Source organism: Saimiri boliviensis, chromosome 2, assembly GCF_048565385.1.
Source record: "Saimiri boliviensis isolate mSaiBol1 chromosome 2, mSaiBol1.pri, whole genome shotgun sequence".
Taxonomy (NCBI): domain Eukaryota; kingdom Metazoa; phylum Chordata; class Mammalia; order Primates; family Cebidae; genus Saimiri; species Saimiri boliviensis.
In genome coordinates, this window is record NC_133450.1 from 61,989,857 (window position 1) to 62,012,454 (window position 22,598).

At 49.6% G+C, this 22,598-nt stretch overlaps 1 long non-coding RNA gene across 1 annotated transcript; it reads left to right on the forward strand.

The window, feature by feature from the left end:
• The first annotated feature begins 78 nt into the window (after positions 1-78).
• On the forward strand, positions 79-22,516 carry LOC120363959 (uncharacterized). Its single transcript, XR_012516233.1, has 4 exons — positions 79-309; positions 3,700-3,804; positions 4,141-5,072; positions 17,034-22,516. It is a non-coding gene; the product is annotated as an uncharacterized LOC120363959 (long non-coding RNA).
• The last annotated feature ends 82 nt before the right edge of the window (positions 22,517-22,598 follow it).

Here is a 22,598-nt window from a genome sequence, read left to right on the forward strand (position 1 = left end):
CGCCCCGTTCCCACATTCTTTGCCGTCACAAATTGTCACCATGGGGACCATCACAAAAAAGACAGCTCCCAAATGCAATCATTTCCCGGTAAATTTCTACCCTTCAGCCCCACTCTCCTCGGACTCCACGCCCCGCCTCCCCTTGACCTCGGTTCCCTAGTTTCTTAAGGGGGTGGGGGGTGTGTGTGTATTTAAAATGTCCAGGATGTAGAAGGGGTTGGGCCTGGTGGAGACTGGCTTGCAAACCTCCCCCCAAAGACTCCAGGCCTACAGCGGCCATGCTCCAGTGCAGACAGACAATCGGACTGGGTAAGCCGGGGCGGGCTGCTTTTCCCGCTGTCCTTGAGTGTTGAGTGGCTCTCTCACTCTCACTCCTCTCTCTCTGTCTCTGCGTCTCTCTCTCTCTCTCTCTCTCTCTCTCTCTCTCTCTCTCTCTCTTTCTCTCCCTCTGCCACCCCCCCCCCTGCCAGGATCCCCCAGGGATCTGGCATGGAGGACCTTCAAGGTCGGGAGGTGCACTGATGCCTGTCGGAAAAGGTGGCCGAGGAAGGACTCTCTAACGAGGTGCTGGGATATCCATGGGAAGGGAGCTGGAGCTCTCAGGAATCTTGTCTTTATGTTTGCTTCCTCAATTGAGCTGCACAAAGCCTGAATTGCCCATTCAGCGCAGCCGGACAAAAGGTTGGCGTTGCACGGTCCCCTTGCATTTGTAGTCAAACAGTTAGGGACTTAAATCGAGTCGTCATGATGGAGAAAGAGGTGGACAAAGCCCATAGAATTGCCATCAGCAAACATTTTCCTGTGTCATATTAGCCAGTTTCCATGGCTCCCCCTGGCCTGTGGACAATGGCACAAGTTTGCACACTTGGCTACTGTCACCGTGCCAACGCCGGCAGGGCTGCAAGCAGGGCCGCTCTGAGAGAGCAAGGGAGCCCAGCGTCGGGGCTGGCCCTGCCCACTAACTGGCCAGAGGGAAGGTGAGGCTGAAGGCGAGGGCGGCTGCCTGGGAAAAGCTAATGGTCACGCCTCCGTGCCAGCCAGCTCACGGGCCCCTCTCACACCTCGTATCTTCGTGTCCATGCTCAGCCTCCTCTTCTCCCCTCCTCCTTCCCCTTCCTTTCCTCTTCCCCTTCTACTGCCTTCTCCTCATCAGCCAGATGGCTGGTGGCCTACATGCCAACCAACACCTCGGTACTACAACCTAAGATGCCAAGGACTCCTCTCTGGAGTCTCCCTGCCCAGACTGGGGGCACTGGCAGGGCAGGGCCAGGGCTTCCAACCAGGAGTGATGGCCCCACTCCTTCCCACTGGCCAATAGACAGCTGCTGTGGCCTGACTCCAAGCCATCTCCCCTTCCCCCAGCCTGAGGGTCCCTACAGGCAAAATGAAGAGTTTGGAGGAGATGGCCCAGTGCTGACAAGCTATAACTCAATTTAGGGCCTGAAAGCCAGCACTGTATTCTTCTTTCCCCTACCCTGCTGCAGGGTCGGGGAAGTGTGGACCGAGATGGAGGTGCTGCTGGACTGGAGACACTAGAGCAGGCGTCCCCAAACTTTTTACACAGGGGGCCAGTTCACTGTCCCTCAGACTGTTGGAGGGCCGCCACAGACTGTGCTCCTCTCACTGACCACCAATGAAAGAGGTGCCCCTTCCTGAAGTGCGGCGGGGGGTGGATAAATGGCCTCAGGGGGCCGCATGCGGCCCTCAGGCGGGCCGTAGTTTGGAGACACCTGCCTTCGATTGTCGGCCACTGCGTGCCCTGGGGGGTTGCTCCTACCTGCAGCAGCCTTTGCATGGGTGAGAGCCAAGCCTTCCTCATTTTGAGAGCCAGAGATGTGAGGGCTCTGTGTTACTGTAGCGCATCCTGGCCCACCCTGACTGGGACAGGCAGGAAACATTCTTTCTGCTCCAAAACGCCTGGCACACATGGCTGGAGAGAGTGCCCTGAGGGCCCGTGGCCATCAGGACCAGTCCCCTGCTGCCTATGGCATGAGGCCAGTGTGCACAGCCAAGAGTTCCAGCCTTTCCGGCAGCCGGCACCTGACCAGGTAACTGCCTGCTTCTCTGTGCTCTGCCCTTCCCCCTGGGCTTCTGTGCTCTGTGTGGCCTGCATCCTTCCTGTCTCCCGGAAGATCTCCTCTCTCCTAAGGGCAGCGAGATCTTTTAGAGCCACTCAGCTCGGCTTCCAGCTTCCTCAGGATCCCACGGCACTGCAGCCCTGCCCGCCCATTCCTAGCTGCCCGCCCGCGAAGCCGTCTGTCCATTCTTGCCAGTAGTGAGCCTCCCCACCAGGCTCGCTCCGTGGGAGGCGAGTTAATGTCTTATAAAACTCTTTCCATAGCTCTTAATGCAGACTGATCTTCCACCAAAAACTTTTTGAGAAGGAAGAAAGGAAGAAAGAGGGAAGAGAGAAAGGAAGGGGAGAGAAAAGTGGAAGAAAGTGGATGATTTGTGGACACCCAGCATGTGCCAAGAGCCACAAGAGCCGTATTTGACAACCACACGAAGACCTCACGGGGCCGCTCCGTGAGCGTGGTGGTGAGTTTGCCCCTGACAAATGAAGTGAGGTTGAGTTGCTTTCCCAAGACCGCACAGCATTAACCAGCAGAATTTGAACTTGAAGCCAAGCCCGTCTGTGTGCAAAGGCTGGGTTGGACCTGCCTCGCCACATGGCCTCATGGAGCACCAGACCCTGCCTAAGTGCTGCCGGCCGAGAAGACCAGATTTTCTCCAGGCGTCCTGCGTTCCACTCTTCTAGCCCAACGTTGGAACTTCCCAGCTCAGGAATACGGGGAGCTGCAGCTTTGGGAAGTCAGGATCGGGGAGAAGAGGCAGCTGTGGCTTGAGGCCAGGCCTCTGGATACCTCTGACCCACACAAGGGAAGGCTCCTCCATGTTTTTCTGATTGGCCAGGTGGAAAGACAGCAGTAATCATGCGAGTCATGAGACTCTCGAAGTGTTTGCTCATTATCCACCTGCGTCTGGGCGGGCAGGGGATTATTTCCCATTTACAGTTGGTGACGCCCCCACAGAAGCCTCAAACGTGATTCTTGGGCCCAACTCAGCCAATCCTGTCCTCTCAGCAATTCTTCAAGGCCCAGCTCAGACATCCCCTCCTCCAGGATGCCTTCCGCCAACTTCCAGCATTGTTAATAACACCCTCTCCCATGCCTGAGTGCTTGGAGCCAAAGATGAAGTTTAACCTCCCAAACACAGAAGGCCCTTTGTAATCTGATCCCTGCTACAGCCTGGCACAGAGTAGCTTCTTACTAAATGTTTATAAATTAAATACTTTGCCCATTCCACTGAGCAGGATTTTTCCTGTGAACTGTAAACAGCTGCTGCCTGTCTTTTTTGTTCGTTTGTTTGTTTGTTCGTTTATTGTTTACCCTACCCAGGTGAGCTCCAGGAGGGGAGGGAGCTCGTCCGCAGGTTTCTCTCTCTATCTCTGGCTCACTGCAACCTCTGCCTCCCAGGTTCAAGTGATTCTTCTGCCTCAGACTCCTGAGTAGCTGAGATTACAGACATGTGCCACCACGCCTGGCTAAATTTTGTATTTTTAGTAGAGAAGGGGTTTCATTATGTTGGCCTGGCTGGTCTCAAACTCCTGACCACAGGTGATCCACCTGCCTCAGCTTCCCAAAGTGCTGGGATGACAGCTGTGAGCCCAGCCTGAAAAAACTTCTCTTATGATCCTAGGACAGTCATCAAATGAAAGCAGTCCCTGGAGAAACTATCACCTGCCCCCAGAGGAGTTAACCTGACTGCCCAGGTTCACCCGTCGGCGGCCTAGCGTGTCACCTTGTGAGTTAAAATGCATTTGAATGTATTTGTTTTTGGTACGTGTTTGGTAATGTTTTAAATTGCCAAAAATACCTGTTAAAGGAGATTTTACATTTTCACACCTCTACAGGAAATTCAGTTCCAAAAGATGGGTCAGCTTCTCATTTTAGAGATGATGACAAAAGGCCCACAGAGGGACAGTGATTCACCCAAGGTGGCAGAGCCAGTCAGGAGGAGCGCCCAGGAGGGAGCCCGGGTCTGCCGACCCTACCATATTCATTCTCACACCTGATCATACGAGTGTAAAGTTCTAGTTGATGGAAGCAAGTGACATAGATTGTCCTTTGTTCTTCCCAGGTGCCATGATTACTCTCTTTAATGGATGAGGAAATTGAGGCACGAATGGGCTTGGAAACTTGCCGAAGTTCCCGCTGGCAGTAAATGACAACGCTGGGGTGGGGGTGTTCCTAAGATGCTGCTCCCACCGACAGCTGTGAACCAATGCGAGGGCCCATCTCCCACCCAGGGCTCGTGCTAGCCTGGAGCTGCAGACTCTCCCCAGCCACCCCTGCCCGGGAGGGAGAGAGAGGCCTGGCCAACCACACCACCAGCTCGGGAAACATACAAAGGCCATGCAGAGGACAGAGCAGCCCGGCAGTGCCTCTGTGGACGTGCGATGCAGACATCACAAGATGATTTATGTAACTTCTTACATAATGACAATATTTCTATCAAAAACCAGCCCGAGGCAGGCTGTCAGCCGTAATCAGAGCCGATGTGCTTCTTGCTTCCTGGGAGCAGGAGGCATCGAGTCAAAGCAAACCCCTGTGGCTGCCAGGCTAAGGGCTTCCTGACCTGCTGAACTCGCCTGGTGTGGCTGTGTCCTCAGAGGAGGCAGAGACCTGGTAATGCCCCAGAGGAGTCACAGCCCGGCTCAGCCAGCCCCATCACCCCTGGAGGCAGCCTACCTCCAGCAACAGAGACCACTGTCAGTGTGATCAAATACCACACTGGAAGAGGTTTCAACCACATTATTGTACCATTAGAGGGAGACTGGCTGTGGAGATGAGATCTTTGAACTCAGCCCCTACCTGGCTGTGTGATATTGAGGTAGTCACTCACCCTGTCTGGGCCTCAGTTTCCTGGTTGAATTACATCATCAATTCTTGACCTCCATGCTGAGCACATGGATATGGTGCTAGCATGCCACAAGTCAGTGCTACTTATACGTGGCAAATGATTTGCTTTTTCCTAATATAAATCAACGCTATTCAACCTCATCAAATCAGGTAAGACCATGTGCACTCCCCTGTGGATTCTTGAAAGGGATATGAATGAGTGGGGTTGAAGCTGATGAGTCTGAGGACTCAAGCCCCAAGAAAAGAGGACAGCCCAGCCCATCTTCACCATGTGAAGTCTCAAGAAGGGTGGGGTTCAGGCAAAGAGTTCTGTGTTGAATAACAGTGGTGCGAGCAGACCTCTGTGTCTTGTTCCTGATTTTAGGGGAAAAGCTTTCGGTCTTTCACCATGGGATGGGATGTAGCTGTGGGAATTTTGTAGATCCTCTTTATCAAGTTGAGGATACTTTCTTCTATTCCAATTTTCTGGCAGTTCTTGTCATGAATGGATGTTAAATTTTGTCAAATGAATTTTCTGCATCAATTTATATGATCATGTGGTATTTTCTTTAGCCTGTTTACAATTTTTATTATGCTAAGATATAACATCATAACATTTACTATTTTAGCCTGGCTTTCGTTTCCTTCCTTCCTTCCTTCCTTTCTTCCTTTATTCCCTCCTTCCTTCCATTCTTTCTGTTTCTTTTTTTTTGAGACAAGGTCTTGCTCTGTCACTGCAGTACAGTAGAACAATTATGGCATCCCGCAGTGTCCTGACCTCCTGGACTCAAGCAATCCTCCCACCTCAGCCTCCAAAGTAGCTGGGACTACAGGTTCATGCCAACACATCCAGCTAATTTTTTAAAATTTTTTGGAGAAAGGAGATCTCACTATTTTTCCCAGGCTGGTCTTGAACTCCTGAGCTCAAACTGTCCTCCTGTCTTGGCCTCCCAAAGTGCTGGGATAATAGGCATGAGCCACCACACCTGGCTGCATTTTATTTCTGATATAGTAATCTATAGCTTATCTCTTTTTGTCAGTCTTGCTAGAAGCTTGTTAATTTCATTGATCTGTTTAAAGAACCGGTTCTTTTTTTATTTTTATTTTTCTATTTTCAGAGTCGTTGACTTCTGCTTTTATTTCCTTTCTTTTTCTTTCTTTGGGTTTATTTCACTTTTCTTTTCCCAAGGGAATGACTTTGATCATTGATTGAGAGCTTCCTTGTTTTCTAATGTAGGCCTCTTAGTGCTATAAAATTTCCTCTCAGCACTTCTTTGGCTGCATCTCACAAATTTTGATATGTCGTGCTTGCATTTTTGTTTGGCTCAGCATATTTTTGTTATTTTCTTTGAGATGTCCTCTTTGACAACAAGAAAAACCTATGTGGGTCTTTCTTGGCAACAAGAGGACCTATGTGGGACTTTTCTGTGGAATTGATAATGCTCAACAAGTGGTTCTAAGGCATTTAATGAACACCTACTATGTACAGGACATTGTCTGAGGTGCTGGGAATAGCAAAATGAATATGAAATCCATGCCAACAGTCTTGAAAATAGTTTACTGACCTCTTATTAAATGCTGAATAATGTTCCAAAAACTTCATGTGTATTAACACCTTCATAATGAGGTGGATATTGCTATTATGCCTACTTTACACATGAGGACAGTGAAGCACAGGTTGACTAAGTGACTTGCCCAAGACCCTACAGCCAAAAGGGGTGAAGCTGGAGTGCAGCCCAAGCCAATTACTGTGGTTTTATGATTAATCATCATGATCAGTAAGCTCCCAGCCTCCTATTCCTCACCCTTGAAGCAGAGCTAAGAGTGGTTCCCTGGCAGAGTTACTGATGAGGACTAAGACATCAGCCTTGAAAACCAAACAAACACGCCACCCGGTTCATAATCAGTGCCCTTCCCTCACCTCCCCGTCTCCCCTGGGCTGGATATAATTACTACCCAGGTGAAGCCATAAAGAAGGGCTAGTGGGACAAAAGTGACAGGGTAGTGGTGTCTGTGGCCTGCAGGACGTCCTAAATGGACCACCGCCCCACATTCGCACCTCTGCTCTGCACACTCCACCACCCCACACGTCCATCACCTTGACTCTGTCTTCCAGCACTGATAGGCCTCGTCACTCACCCAGGCACCGATCAGGAATGAAAAGTCTGTTTGATCTCAACCGTCACCTCTGGTTTGATTGGTGATGGCTGGCAGGTGCCCTGTGGAGAGATTCCGAGGGCTCAGCAGATAGAACGCTCTGATCAACTAGTGATGTCTTCCCTGACGGAGAATGGAGATGAAACCGGCTGTGTGCCACGTGTCCCTGGATCCAGTTCAGAAATACAGGGTGGAAAGCCAGGGATGTCAATACTTGGTGTTCTGGTGATCCAACTCTGCAATTTTAATCAAGCGATTGGAGCCCCTTGAGAAAAGCAGTGACTTATCCAAGCACATATTCCTATGAGGAAGATTCAAGTTTCCTACCTCCTAGGCCAGAATTCATCAGGTCCGTTCAATAGACATTTGTCACCAAGTTTCAACTCCAAGCCAGGCCCTGACTTAGGTATCTTAGATATCACTGACATAATAGATACCTTACACATCTCATAGTGTTTATTCTCACAACAACCTTCTGTGTTAGATCCCAGTATCATTCCCGTCTGGCAGATGAGGAAACTGGGAATCAGGTAGGCTAAAGAACTTAACAGCTAGTGAGAGGCAGAGCCAAAATTCAAATCCTTACTTCCTGATCCTGAACCTGGGATCTTTCTAACATGCTGCTTTGTTTCAAGAGTAAGAGGCAGCAGTGATGGCAACAGCCATAGCTGGAGTCAAGGCACCGAGACGGAGCGTGTTAGGCATTTCGGAGAGCAGAGACAGTGAGAAGTTCAGTCCAGTGAGGAGGAGAGGTCGCTGCAGGGTGAGGTGAGATAAGGTTAGGTAGAAAGGTTGAATCTCTCATGTATTTTTTGCGTGGAGTAGGCATGTAATACATGCTTAATGACTGAATGACTGACTGACTGAATGAATGAATGAATGAACAAACAAACCAGAACATGGAGTAAAATGGTTGGTTGGCTCCTGAGCCATTTGGGAGCTCCAACAGCCAGTCATAAAACAATCTGTAAACAGCAAGTCCATCCTCAGTGCCTGACTCCCACCCCTCTGGTCACATTGTCCCTCAGGTATGTTGCATAAACAGCATACCCTCATCATCAGAGAGGATCCCTTGCCTCCTGGGATGGGGGTCTCCAAAGGAAAGGTGATGGGGCAGGGGTCTAACTCCCATTGAATACTGCAATTCCCCAAGAGTTGGATATTTGCCATCTCATTTAATCCCCACTAAACAAATACATCAATGAGTCAAAAAACCTGAGATGGGTATTGTTCTCCCCATTTGACAGATTCAGAAACCGAGGATCAGGGAGAGAGAACTCTCTCCTAGTTACTGAGATAGGTGGCAGAGGAGCTGGGGTTTGGGCTCAGCCTGTGTCTACAGTACCCTTAGGGGAAGGTGGGGTCGGGGGTGCCCTCTTGCCTTTCAGATTCCCAGCCCCTACCCCTGCAACCTGGAGTACCTGTCCTACTTGAATCATAGAAGTCTCTTCATTGGCATCTATCATTTAGCTCCTGGCCTCTGATCACAGCTGTCTGTAACCCAAACCTAGTTCATACACACTTTTTCAAAATTTTCTGAATATGCTGTCATTCCTCAGGAAAGGGGCATTTGCATCATCAGCCAAAGGGCCATTCTCGCCTGCCTCGGCATTCCGTTCCCACGCTCCCTGACTCTGTCCTGGTGGGGCATGCTGGGACTATGAAGAGTTACTGCCATGAGTACTGCCACCCCCTTACCTCCACTGAGGTGAGCTCTCCTAGACTGACATTGGCCCCTTGGATGGCATTCCAGTGCCTGGCACATGGTAAACCTCCTGGAACATGTTTGTCACCCACAGAGGTAACACATACCTTAGGAGTCAGACAATTGCATTTTGCTCCTGCCTCCCTCATCTGGGCAGTGATTTCATCTGTGTGGGCCTCACACTTCTTATCTGATAAGCTTGGTGGAAACAGTGCCTAACTCCCTGGCTGGGGTCCCTTCCCAACAGGCTAAAGGATGAATTGGGCTTGTTTTAGCCCTGCTGATCTGGGGTGGAGGGGAGACTGGGAGGAAGAATGTAAGGCAAGAGAATAGGGTCTGGAGGCAGGGACCCTAGGGAGATTCACACTGACTTCCTAGGACTGAATCAAAAGGAAAACCCCATCTTTCCACACCCAAGTAACAAGGATCAGAGGCTGCTCCCTTAAACCCTACCCCTTTTTCCACTATGTTGCAGATGAAAAATGTAAAGTACCTCTGATCGATCACCTCCTGCCACCAGTCAGACTGGTCATTTATATAGGGTGTAACTCTATATAATCAATGGGAAACCTCCAGAGGGCACTTAAACCATAGAAGATTTGCAGCCAGCTCTCGAGCCACTTTCTCAAGCCTGCTTCTGCTCTATGGAGTGTACTTTCGTTTCAGCAAATCATTGCTTCATTCTGTCATTGCTTTGTTTGTGCATGTTGTCCAATGCTTTGTTCAAAATGCCAAGAATCTGGATGACTCGTAGTCAGGACCCTCCACCGGTAGCAAGCATGTAGACAGTAGATAAAGGAGAAGACAGGGATGTGTCAGACTTGGGCTCGAGGGCGCAGACCACTCCCAGGGTGAGAACTGTTGCTGATTTTTCAACAGATCTCAGCCAATCCTCCCCGGAGCAAGAAGCATGGCAGTGGATGTGGGTTCAAGTGTGTTCAGTGGAGCTTAGAGTTGGGTCTGTAGCCACATCCCCAGGGTGAGGGTGCCCGGATGAACCCTGACCAGGGCCTAGTCAAACAAGAGCCTCTTCTCTCCCCCTTCCCTGTTCCATTTCCAGAGATGCCTCTAACCTTATCCACTGGTCGTCCTTTCCCTTGCTGTTCCTCAGGCACCAGGCTCACTCCCACCCCAGGGAATTCTTCCTGGAATTCTCTTCCCCTAGCTCAGTGGTTGCACAGTTAGGCTCACCACCTGTTTATGTAAATAAAGTTTTATTGGAACACAGCCAGGCCACCCATTGACATACTGTCTACGCTGCTTTTGCCCTACCACAGGGGAGTTGAGGGTTGTGACTGGCCCCAGAGCACACATAAAGCTGCAAGTACTTACAGTCTGGTCCTTTATGGAAAAATATTGCCAGCTCCTGCCCTGGATATTTGCGTGGCTCACCCTCCCCCTCTTTTCCGTCTGAGCTCACTCACTAGTGCGGGCTTCCCACCCTCCATCCTCACCTCTTTCTCTACTTTTCTCCTCTCTAGCACTGAGCACATGAGACCTCTGGGCACTGACTGCACTTCATCGCCTGACTGCCCACCACAGCACAGGTCCCACAGGGGAGGGACTTGGATTCTTGCTTCCTGCTGCATCCCTATGCCTGGAACAGGCCCTACACACAGGCGCACCCAGGAGATACACTGTCAGTGGATGAGTGCTTCCTACTCTGAAGCACTGGCCCAGCCCATGCCTCTGGGACCTTGCTTCAGTTTCTCTTGCCATGGAGCCAGGGTCTTGGCAGGTCTCTTGCTAGGTCTCTCCCCAAGGAGCTTGAGTCCTATCACGAATGATCACAGAAATACCCAGCCTGGCTTCAGGAGAGCCCTGCACCATGTCCATTTTATGAGGCCCTCATTATAGTAAAAAAAATGTTTGAGATGATACACATCCCAAGTACCCGATCTGATCATTACACAACACACACGTAGCAAAATATCACGTGTACCCGCAAAATATGTGCAACTGTTATTTATTATAGACCAATAAATGTTTTTAAAGCCATGCTAAACCAGGGGGCAGAAATGGTGGTATTTTCAGTGTTGACATGGAACAGAATTAACACATTTAATGCATACATTCACTGCTGCATTTCACTGTTACAGCTTATAGATGGTTACAGAGTGCATTTTCAAATTAAATAGATTTTATTAACAGTATTAAAGTTTACTGGAATATTAAGACAATTAATTTTAAAAGAATTAAAATCTATGTTAATTTCAATATTAACAGTGACCAGAGAGACACAAAGTAGGCGTTGGAGAGTCACTGTCTTGCTTTTTCTCTGTCCTGTCAAATGCTGATCTCATTTGGAAGGAATATCTAGAGCATGATACCCCCAAAAAAAGTCTAAAACCTACACACTGGGACACAGGCTTCTGATTCCCTACACAAAGCTCCCTGGAGCAGGACAGGAGAGGATTCTGCTCTGGACCTCCGCCCTTGCCTGAATCTCCCCCTTTCTGCACAGCCCTGTCCTGGGGCCTGTGACGTTCCCATTGAATGCTGGCCCATCCTGAGCTAAGGTTCTGAGTCTTTTAAGCCACGATTAAGAGTATTGATAACATTTATTTCACGGAGACATATGGGGCCTCAGTCTCACACAGAGTCCTCCAACAGGGCTATCAGCTCCTTCCTGGTAACCCCACTGTACAGAGGAGGAAACTGAAGCACAGAGTGACTCGCCCAAGTTCACACAGCTAGGAGTTGGCAGACCTAAGATCAGGGTCCACACCCATCTGAGCTCAGGGAGCTCCTTGATACTTCCCATTGGTCTCTTCCTAAGGGCCAGCCCTACACAGATGCGCCAGCCCACGGAGCAGCTGGGAGTGATATTTATGAACCTTCTAGGCTTGGCCAAGTCACCCCTCAAAGGCCCCATGACCTCAGGCAGCACATCTGAAATGCAGATGTGCCAGGTAAACTGAGGCAGTGAAGAAGAGATGGGTTCTGGGGTCAGCAGGACCTGCTTTCCAGGCCCCACTGCTCTCCTTAGTGTCCCTGTCACTATAGCAACCTCCCTGAACTCAGTGATACTCATGGACCAGGAATTCAGAAAGGGCAGTGGGAGCCACTTATCTCCATCTGCAATGTCTGGGGTTAGAAAGACTCAAAGACTGGAGGTGACTTGACAGCCAGGACCGGAGCTGTCTCCAACTCCCCACTCATACCCAGGCCTTGTTGCTGGCTGATGGCTATGACCTGAGCTGAGCTGCCTCCGACACAGCTCCAGTGGCTTCCCCCTGTGGCTTCCTGGCTTCCTTACAGCATGGTGACTGGGTTTCAAATGTAAATATCTGAAGAGACAGGAAGTGGAGCCTGCTAGCTTTTTATGACTGGAGCCCAGAAACCCAAATCAGCACCACATCACTTCCACAGTATTCTCTTAGTCAAGCAGTCACAGAGCCCAGATTCAAGAAGAAGGGACATAAACCCCACCTATCAGTGGGAGGAGGGTCGAAGAACTTTGGGGCCATGTTTTTATTTTTTTCTTTTGTTCTTTAAAAATTCTCTGCTTCTTAAAAAAATTTTTTGCGAGGGGCCATGTTTGAAGACTGCCACATTCTGTGACCATGGGCAAGTGGCTTGATCTCTTGAGGTCCCAGTTTCCTCATCTATAAAATGGGGGTAGTGATGTACACCTCAGAGGGATTTTGTATTCAGTGACTCATGTACAAGCTGAACTCTCAGTTAATAGCAAAGTCAGACTTTACACTTGGGTCGTCAGGCCTCACAGCCAGTGCTCCTGACACCACCCATCCTTCAAGTTGGGGCACACGTAGCTTCTTCCAGGCCTGGGGCAGCTGGGAGGACAGTTTATCTACAAAGTCCAGTTAGGATGTGGACAAGCCTTTCCACACATTCACTCAAGAACTATGCCTTGAGCACCTACTATGTGCCAGCACTTTCTTTTTTTTTTTATTGCATTTTAGGTTTTGGGGTACATGTGAAGAACATGCAAGATTGTTGCATAGGTACACACATGGCAGTGTGATTTGCTGCCTTCTTCCCCTTCACCTGAATCTGTCATTTCTCCCCATGCTATCTCTCCCCACTTCCCCACCCCCATCCCTCCCCCATTTTCCCCCCAACAGACCCCAGTGTGTAGTGCTCCCCTCCCCATGTCCATGTGTTCTCATTGTTCAACACCCGCCTATGAGTGAGAACATGCGGTGTTTGATTTTCTGCTCTTGTGTCAGTTTGCTGAGAATGATGGTTTCCAGGTTCATCCATGTCCCTACAAAGGACACGGACTCATTGTTTTTGATGGCTGCATAATATTCCATGGTGTATATGTGCCACATTTTCCCTGTCCAGTCTATCATTGATGGGCATTTGGGTTGGTTCCAGTCTTTGCCATTGTAAACAGTGCTGCAATGAACATTCGTGTGCATGTGTCCTTATAGTAGAACGATTTATAATCCTTTGGATATATACCCAGTCATGGGATTGCTGGGTCAAATGGAATTTCTATTTCTAGGTCCTTAAGGAATCGCCACACTGTCTTCCACAATGGTTGAACTAATTTACATTCCCACGAACAGTGTAAAGGTATTCCTATTTCTCCACATCCTCTCCAGCACCTGTTGTCTCCAGATTTTTTAATGATCGCCATTCTAACTGGCGTGAGATGGTATCTCAATGTAGTTTTGATTTGCATTTCTCTAATAACCAGTGATGATGAGCATTTTTTCATATGTTCGTTGTGTGCCAGCACTTTCTGGGGTTACAGCTTTGATCAAAGGAAGATCTCTACCTGGGGAAGTTTCTGCGTGGGGAAGTTAATTGTACATTTGAACCCTGTATCTGGAAGGTGATGCAGCCCCTGCACAGAGCAGCCTCTGAGCCCTTTGTTCTGACAGCAGCGTCTCTGCTTCGTCTCCATCTATTCCCTGCTCCTAGCTGGCCCTGGTCCTGTCCAGTTAGGCAAGACTGTGGGGCAGTATCCCTGCCAACTCCCAGCCTGGTCCCCTCCCTTCCTGTCTGTGATCTATCTATCTATCTATCTATCCATCTATCTATCTATCAAACATCTATTCATCCATCCATCCATCCATCTAATCCCCCATCTATCTACTTACCTACCTATCACGTTTCTGTTGTTTTCATGGCTTATTTTTCACCAACCACTTTAAAAATGAATATCCTGGGAACTCCAGAAGCCTTGAGAGGACACAAAGAGAGCTACCTGATCCCTGGGATATTTCCACATTGCACAGACCCCATGGGACCTTAACACAGGGCTGGGCTCCTGAACCAGCTTCCTTTGGTCTCCAGTTCTTAGTGGCAGTAATAGATGTGATATGTGTATGCTGGGAGGTGAAGGTGCTTATCAAGTCTTTTTTTGTTGGTTGTTTAAGTTATAACTCTAATTATAAATGGTTGTGCCATGTCCCTGCGGCCATGAATAATGACAGCCCCAAGTCCTCCCTGTTAGCCCAACTCTGCCCACTGAGTCTGCTCCAACACCAGGGGCCGTGCTAACTCAAGCCCAGCCACTGGAGCCTATCTTGGCCACACCCAACATGAAACCTGCTTGGAACTCTGCCTCCCCTCAAGTAGCCTCTGGTGATAGAAAGCGCACGTGTGCTAGAGATCTTCAAGCTGTTTGATTCCCAAGCCTATGCCCTGACCTTTACTTTGCCTCTCTGAGCCTCATCTGTCAATGAGAATAATAGCATCCTCTTTGCAGGCCCTTTCGAGAGCTGAATAGCCAGGCACTCACTCACGCTCGGCTCTGGACAGATCTTCAATAAGTGTCCCTTTCCCCTCTGAGAAGCACACAGCCACACCTTTGCTCAAGCTGTTTTCTCTACCTGGACGCCCTCTTTCCTCTCACTCCCTTATTCACTGTCAACATCAAATTCATACTTCAAGGGCACGTTTAATATGAACCCTATTTCCAAGACTGTTGAAAAAAAGAAAATTTTTCTTTTAAGCAACTGTCTTGCTGAAGACCAAAATGTGAGATGCTTTGGAGAGATGAGCTGTCACCGCGACTTGGGTGGGGTAGGGTGGCAGTCCCCCTCTTCAACCCCTGAAGCCCATCTGCAGAAAGATGGAGGCTCTGCAGAATGTCTTAACAACAGGGACGGGGTCTGACTTACTTCTGGGGCCCTGGCAATCCAACTGGCTCAGAGTAGGGGCTCAGAAGTGCTTTGGAGTTAATTGAATTAAACTGAGTCATGTGGAGTTGGGAGGTAGACTCTATCAGACAAGCAAACATACTTTTTTCCCTGATCCCAGCCTCATCCCCAAAACTGGTGTGCACCCAGAGCTGCGCACACCTCCTGGCCAGCAGGGGCCTAGAGGAGGCCGCAGGTGGCAGCCACCAGAGGGACCCTGGCCCACTCAGCACTAGGAGGCCAGTTCTCTCAGCATCCCACAGGCCTGGCCTTGGAGTCCCTGGTGCAGCTGCGCTCATGGACACCAGACAAGACCAGAGAGGCCTCCTGGAGAAACATGCAAGGATTGGTTTTGGTGTCCTGTCACTTCCAAGGTGAGACACAAAGGAACACCTTTTCAGTGAGAGGGCATTTATGGAAGCAGGTAAGATAGTAATATTGCCTAATACTCAGTGAGTACTTACTATGTGCCAGCCACTATTCTAAGCATGTGGTGTATTAATCAGAATTCTCCAGAGAAGCAGAACCAGTAGTTCACAAGCACACGAGGAGATTTATTAGAAGGAATTGGCTCATGTGATTGTGGAGGCTGAGAAGTCCCACAGTTCACTGTCTGGAAGCTGGAGACTGAGTAAAGCCCACTGTGGAGATTCCAGTTCAGATCTGAAGGCCTGAGAACCAGGAGCACTGAGGGCAGAAGGTTGATGTCCCAGCACAAGCAGCCACAGTCAGAGAGCAAATTCACTCTTCCTCCATCTTTTTGTTCTCTGCAGGCCCTGAACAGAATGGCTGATGCCCACCCACATTGGGAAGGACCATCTGTCTTACAACCCATGAGCAGATACTATTACCAGCCCATCCTGAGATGTGGAGGCTAAGGCACAGAACGGTGAAGGGACTTGCTGAAGGTTGCAGTTAGTAAATGGCAGAGCCAGATGCAAACCCCAGCACCCCGCTACAGGGCTACTGCCTCCACCTGTGTGTGACTTTAATTCATCAGGCTGTTTGGTGTATTTATTCACCCAGCCCCGACCCCTCCATCTTCTTCAAGAAGAACTGGGCTAGAGTCCTCTGCTCACCAGCCTCTGTGTAGGGTGCTGGGCATGACAGAAACTGGAGGATAGGCTGATAGGGCAGAGACTGGAATAGAGGAAGGGAAGCCCATCCTGCTGGGTGGTGCGGAAGGGATGCTGTGGGGATGAGAGATAGGCGTAGCCAGGTGGGATGGGGCGCCAGAGGCCTCACAACTTGTTCATGCCAACACCAGGATTTGAGCCCGGGTTGTTGGACTCCAGTCTCTAGGCATGACTTCTGCACTACCGTGGCTGGAGGGGGACAGGAAGGATAGGTTCCTGTGCCCATTAGGAAACAGACTTTATAGGGTCAGATATGGGAGCACAAAGGAGGAGAAAAATTCAGGGAGACTTGCAGGCTTGGGCAGGTGGGCAGCTGGTGCAGTCACACGCTAAGACGGGGGACCTTGCTCTGCCATGTCCCTCAGGGTGATGGTGACCGTCAGATGAGGCGGGGACACTAGGAGGTCTGTGCTGTCATAATGATGACATCACACTTGAAGAGCATGTACAGTTTTTCCTCATCTCCATTTCCATGTCAAAATTTACTAGTCCTGTGTCCTGTTTCCTCCAGACCATTGCTAATCTGACAAAAAGGCTTCCCCATGGAGATAGCATAGGAAAAAGGCCAGGTTCTCTTCTCACCTTCCCCTCTCATTTTGTCAGGGGCCTTCCTCAGCCGCTGTGGCACATGGGAAGAGGGAAGGGCAGGGTCAGCCTGGAGAGGATGTGGTGGGATGGGTGCTCAGGGGCTGAGCACGCTGCAGATGGACTAGCCATCTTGGAAGCTGCCCTGTGTGCCAGAGCAGATGGACCACATCCTTGTCTCCACTGAGAGTGAGCCTGCTGTCTCCAGAGGCAATCAAACAAGAATAAGACTGCCAGTTGGAGAGAAGATAGCAATGCAGATTTAAGCATCTGCGTGTGCACTGGGGGAGTCGCCTGAGGTGACCTTTAACTTTCAAGGTCCATAGTCACAGATGCTGGGATACTGTGGGTTGCTGAGAATTGGAAACTCCTGGGAGTGCCCACAGAGAGGAGGGTCTAATCAAGGCATCTCCCTCTCTTTCATTTCCAGTTTGTCCACAAGGCCTCACCTCTGGCATGGCAGCCACTTGGACTGGCCAGTCCTTTTCCATCCAGCACATCGCCATCTCTGGACACCTCATTTCCAGGTGAAGAAGCCAAATGCTCAGAATGTCAGGGCTCGCAGGACCTCAGAGCTTAGTCAACCAACCTTTGATTTTTGGAGGAAGACCCCAAAAGCCCACATGTACAAACGGACAATGGCCTGCCTGCGTAAGAAAAGAGAACCCTGGCCCACAGTCTCTGCAGCAAGCAGCCTGGGAAGACAAACTAAACCTCTGTGGCAATAGGCCCAGAGTGATCAGGGCTCAGTCAGTCCTGGTCAGCTTCCCTATTGCTGACTACTGCTTCCAGCTCGACACCAACGAGAGAAAGCCAAAAATGCTCCTAAGGCAATCCAATGGGATGTCCGGCTTCCAGCTAGCCACTCCCACTTCCCCATCCCAACAACCTCTAAGAAGGGCGCACCTGAAGCCTCCCCCTTTTCACTCTGATGCTTCCCCTCACGCTGCCCGCCTGGGAGTCTCTGTCAAATGCAAGTAACAGTGGCCAATTCCCTTGCCATGCCAAGCTCACAATGAATGGCTTCTGTTTGATCTCCTTTGGGTTGTCCCAATTTATTTTCGCAACACAGAGACCCAGAAGGGGACAGTGGGTTGTTCAAGGCCACATTCCAGGTCTAGGATAGAACTCAGCTCATTCATTATCACCTCGTTAGAGCTTTATTTCTTTGACTCCCTCTATTATTCTAGGTAGAATTGACCGCATTCTCCCTCTTGCCTCTCTCAGTAACCTTCACACTCTATCTCAGCATCTTCCACACATGCGGTGGTTTTAAAGTATGTCCAAAGCTCTGTGATACTCATCCCTTTAAGAACTGGAGCCTAATACCCCTCCTTAGTGTGGTCTGGATTTAGTGACTCTTCTAGTAAACAGAATGATATGAAGTGACCATCTGTGACTTCAGAGATGAGGACTTAAGAGGCTCAGCAGCTTCCTCCTTGCTCTCTCTTGGATCAACTCTAGGGGAAGCCAGCTGCCATGTTGTGGGGATGCTCAAGTAGCCCTGAGGAGAGGCCCATGTGATGAGGAGCTAAGAGGACTTGGGACAAACACCAATGGAGAACTGAGGCCTCCTGTCAGTAGTCATGTAAGTGAGCTATTCTGGAAGCACAGCCTCCATTCCCAGTCAACATCTTAACTTCAACCTCATGAGAGACCTTGAGCCTAGCTCAGCCACTCCCAGACTCCTGACCCACAGATACTGTGTGAGGTAATCAACGCTCATTTCAAGCTGCTAAGCAATCTGTTGCCACAGATAATTAATACTACATATTTCTATGTTTTTCGGCCTACATGTCTAAGACATATAATATCCAATTAGGAACTCTTGAGGATAAGGCACCAGTAACTTAGGGCTCAGCAATGTTTCATGGACAGACAGATGGATGAATGGATGGGTAAGAGGATGTACATCTGAGGCACCCTCACTTTTTTTGGCTTCAGGGTTGGATGGATGGGTAAATGGATGGATGGATGATGGATGGGGAGATGGGTGGGCGTGTGGATGGATGAATGGATGGATGGATGGATAGATGGAGAGATGGGTGGGTGGATAGATGGATGTATGGATGGATGGTTGGATAGATGGATAAATGGTTGGATATTCAAGAACTGCCAGGCTTCTCAGAGACAGCAAGTTTGGTGTGGGCAGTTGCAAAGCTTATAAAAAAAGTCTGATGACGTTTTTGTTCGACATGTTTTTAGACAATGGCGCCCTTTCTCATGCTCCTTGGTGGGAAAGCATAGCTTTGATGGCTAATTGAGTGGCAGTCATAATTTCTTCTCCTGTAAAGACTGTGCATTTTGTCTATGAGGTTGCTCTAGGCCTGACTGCCTGTCAACTGTCTCTTTGGTTCCTATCCTATCTACCTGCCAAGCCCCTACTGTTTCTTGTGAACCTCATTTCTCCAGCAGACACCTTGAATCACAGATAGCTGGAGATGGAAAGGACTTTAGAAACCATGAGAAACACCATGGGGAGAGTGGCAAGCTCTGGAGCCATAAATCTGGCTTCAGGCCCCAGTTCTGCCACTCACCAGCTGGGTGGCCAAGGATAAGTCATGTAACTTTTCTCATGCTCAACCTCTTCCTCTGTACGTGGCACCTGCCTGCCATCACATGTGGAGTGCTCAGCCCGGAGCTGGCCTGTGCTACGGAGCTAGGCACAGGAAAAACTCGTCAATGTCACTGGCATCCTGAAGCCAAAATCCTGCCATGTCGCTGGGAGAGGCGAAGGTAACGTGCAGCATGTTCAGCCCAGCACTCCCGTTTGTAAGAGCTGTTCATATCATCTGACCCTCCGAGTTTGTTGTTTTTAGATAGTGTCTTGCTCTGTCACCCAGGTCAGAGAGCTGTGGGGTGATCACGGATCACTGTAACCTTAAATTCCTGAGCTCAGACAATTCTCTCACCTCAGTCTCCTGAGTAGCTGGGACTACAGGTGCGCCCCACCACGATGGCTAATTCTAAACATTTTTTTTTTTAACAGACAGGCTCTTGCTATGTTGCCCAGACTGGTCTCAACCTCCTGGCCTCAAATGATCTTTCTGCCTTGGCCTCAAAAACTTTGGGATTGCAAGCGTGAGCCATGGTGCCAGGCAGACCACTTCATTAACCAGATGAGGAAACGGAGGCTGAGGGGTGGAGTGGTTTGCCCAACGCAACCTGGTGAATTAGTAGGTGATCAGGACACGAATCCGACTCCAAGACCAGTGCTCTTCCCCTGTCTTCTGAACCCATTTTCTAGACCCTTGGCTAAGAGAGGAAAATGTGGGATTCGCCTCTGAACACTCAGTTTTGGCTTCAAATGGCCACGAGAGGGAGCCCTTGGAATTGCTCGGGGCCTCCGTGCGTCCAGTGAAAGGAGCCTTTCCACCCGTTCTCGAAGGTACCTAGGCCAGTAGCCCCACCCTGTTCCTTCCCGCCCTGTGCCAGCACCTTTGAGGCATTCCAGACCCCAGCTTCTTTTCCTTCTCTACCTCCACCCTCTACCCAGAGCCCAGGATTGTCTTTTTCCTTTTCCCGAGTAGATTTGGGATCCTCAGGATGGCACAGTGGTTTTGCCAGGCAGGTGGTGCACATCTAGGCACCCTGGCTTGCTTTGGCTTCAGGGTTGCAGTGGCATTGTCTAGTTGTCCCTTCGCATCCACTGACAGTCCCAGCCAGCTATTCCACAAACTTTTGCTTGGCCATGTCAGGTGGGAGAGGCCAGGCCAGGGGAGGTGGAGGAGGTGGGAGAGGAGTTTACCTACCGTGTAGCCAGGAGATGACAGAGGTACAACCTGCAATGACAGGACACGGCTTGGAGTGTTAGTTGGACACAAGCAGAAGAGCTGACAGTAGGGCCTTGGGGACAGCTCTGGAGGCTGATTTGCGCCCTAAAGGATGAGAAATAGTTGGCCAGGCAAATAAGTCCCACGAGTTCCTAAGAAACTGAGAGGAGGACCCTTGCCTCTGGGTCAAGGGTGCTACCTGGGAGGACACCTCTTCTCCGGACATCTGTAAAAAGGAATAATGCCTACTCTGTCTCCCTCATAGGAGGAAAGGATGTCTAAGTGCATGGAAATGGAAGCAGGTTGGAAATGAAGCACCACGCCCACCTCGGGAGGCGTTTTAGCCCCGGTGTTTTTCTCTTTCCCAGGGCATTCTCCAATAAGCATTGGCTCTGTGTCCCCCCGCACCCACTTCTGTCCTGACCCTCCTGCAGATGCAGTTTTGAGACCACTCAGGTTCCCGGGTCACTGAGGAGCGTCCCTGCAGGTCTCCCACTGTCCTCCACTTGGTGGCCAACTCCAGCCCTCTTCCCTAGCTTGGCTTTTTCCATGAGTCATTTTAAAATCCTCGTATAAGGCCTATTAGGATAAAAACAGGAAGGCAGGCAAGCCAGCCAGCCCTGGAGGCCATCCCTGGGCTCTTAGGAGATGAAAGTCTGCAAACACGATCCCAGGTGTCTGTGCCCCATCTGCCCCCGCACCCCCCAGCTGCTGACCAGGAGGACTTTGGAATCTGGATGAATACCGGACTGTTTGAATGTTGGAAATTCCCCATTGCCCCTTTCTCTAGATCTTTTTAGGCCACACAAATGGCAAGCTATTTCCAAGTGTCATTCTCGGAATAGATTCCTTCTAGTCTGAGGTGGCAGGGAGGGGGTGGAATAAGAGGTAAGCCCCTCTGGTGCTCCAGCAGCCCCTTCTGTGGGCCCAGCAGGCCACCTTAACATCTCCAAAATCCATGGTTCTTGCAGGACATACCCTTTGCTTCATATTCTCCTGGGCTCACTGTGCATAACCAAGTGTGTAATTCTCCAGTTCTCCCAAATGCATGTCCTCCCTTGCAGGCAGCATTTTTCAGAGAACACAAGGAGCTGCTTCCTTAAGGATCGCCTGGGATCACATCCAGTCTGGAGATGTTGCCAGAAGCAAATCCACCTCTGTGGGGACTCTGGTTGACCCAGGAGTTCCTCTGCTCCTGAGGGAACTACTGAGGGGCTTGGGCCGTGACTCCAGGACCAAGGGTTTTGGGGAGGGACTTTCCTTCCCTGGCCAGGGAAAAGGAAATGGGGCTACCAGCTGCTGCTCTGGGGAAGCTAGAGGCCCCTTTGTCTACCGTGCACCCTTTCCAAGGCTCTGTTCTCTGAGGGCTTCTCGAAACACCCACTTTAATCAGAGTTCAGCTGGATTTGAAGGTTGACATGATTAGATGTGTCAAAAAATGTTAAAGTCGAATAACACCCAATGCTGTCAAGAATGTGGAGAAAAGGAGGCATGTATGCATTGTTGATGTGAGTGTCGATTGGTATCCATTTGGAGGGAGTTTACTGGTTTCTATTAGAATGTGAAATAGATACGCTCTCAGACTCAGCAATTCCACTTCTAAGAGCCAGTTCTACAGAAATATGTGCCCATGGACACAAAGAATTGGGCATGAAGATGTTTGCAGAAATGTTGTTTACAACTGCAAAATAATTAAAAAGCCACCAAATCGAAAAACCAAATACCTGGCATTTGACCCCAGCTTTACTTAGATTTAACTGACAAGCCTTGGATTTAGACACTGTGACGGTACTGGGGTAGGGCATGCTTTGCCGTCACCAAAAAGAATGACATAAACCTACAGATGCTGACTTAGAAGGACCTCAAAATGGGCCTTTTAATGAACAAAAAATAAAGGATACAATTATGTGTACTGCATGACCCCATTTATGTTGGAAACAAAAAAGAAGGAAGGTAAGATAAAGTCAAAGGGAATGCTTGGGAAGGTGTGGGACGAACACACCCACATCGAGAATAGCGGTGATTTATGAAAAGTTGTAGGTTGGAAAAAAATGGAAAAGGGTTTCATGTTTTAGTTTGTAAGCTTTTCTGGTGTTTGAAATGTTTCTCAGCGAGCACATGTTTTTGTACATTGTTTTTGCTCCCCAGTATGTATATTGGATTGTTTGCCAGGGCACCTGCCTCGGAACAGTCCTGCTCAGAACCTTTGAAGTCAGTTGACT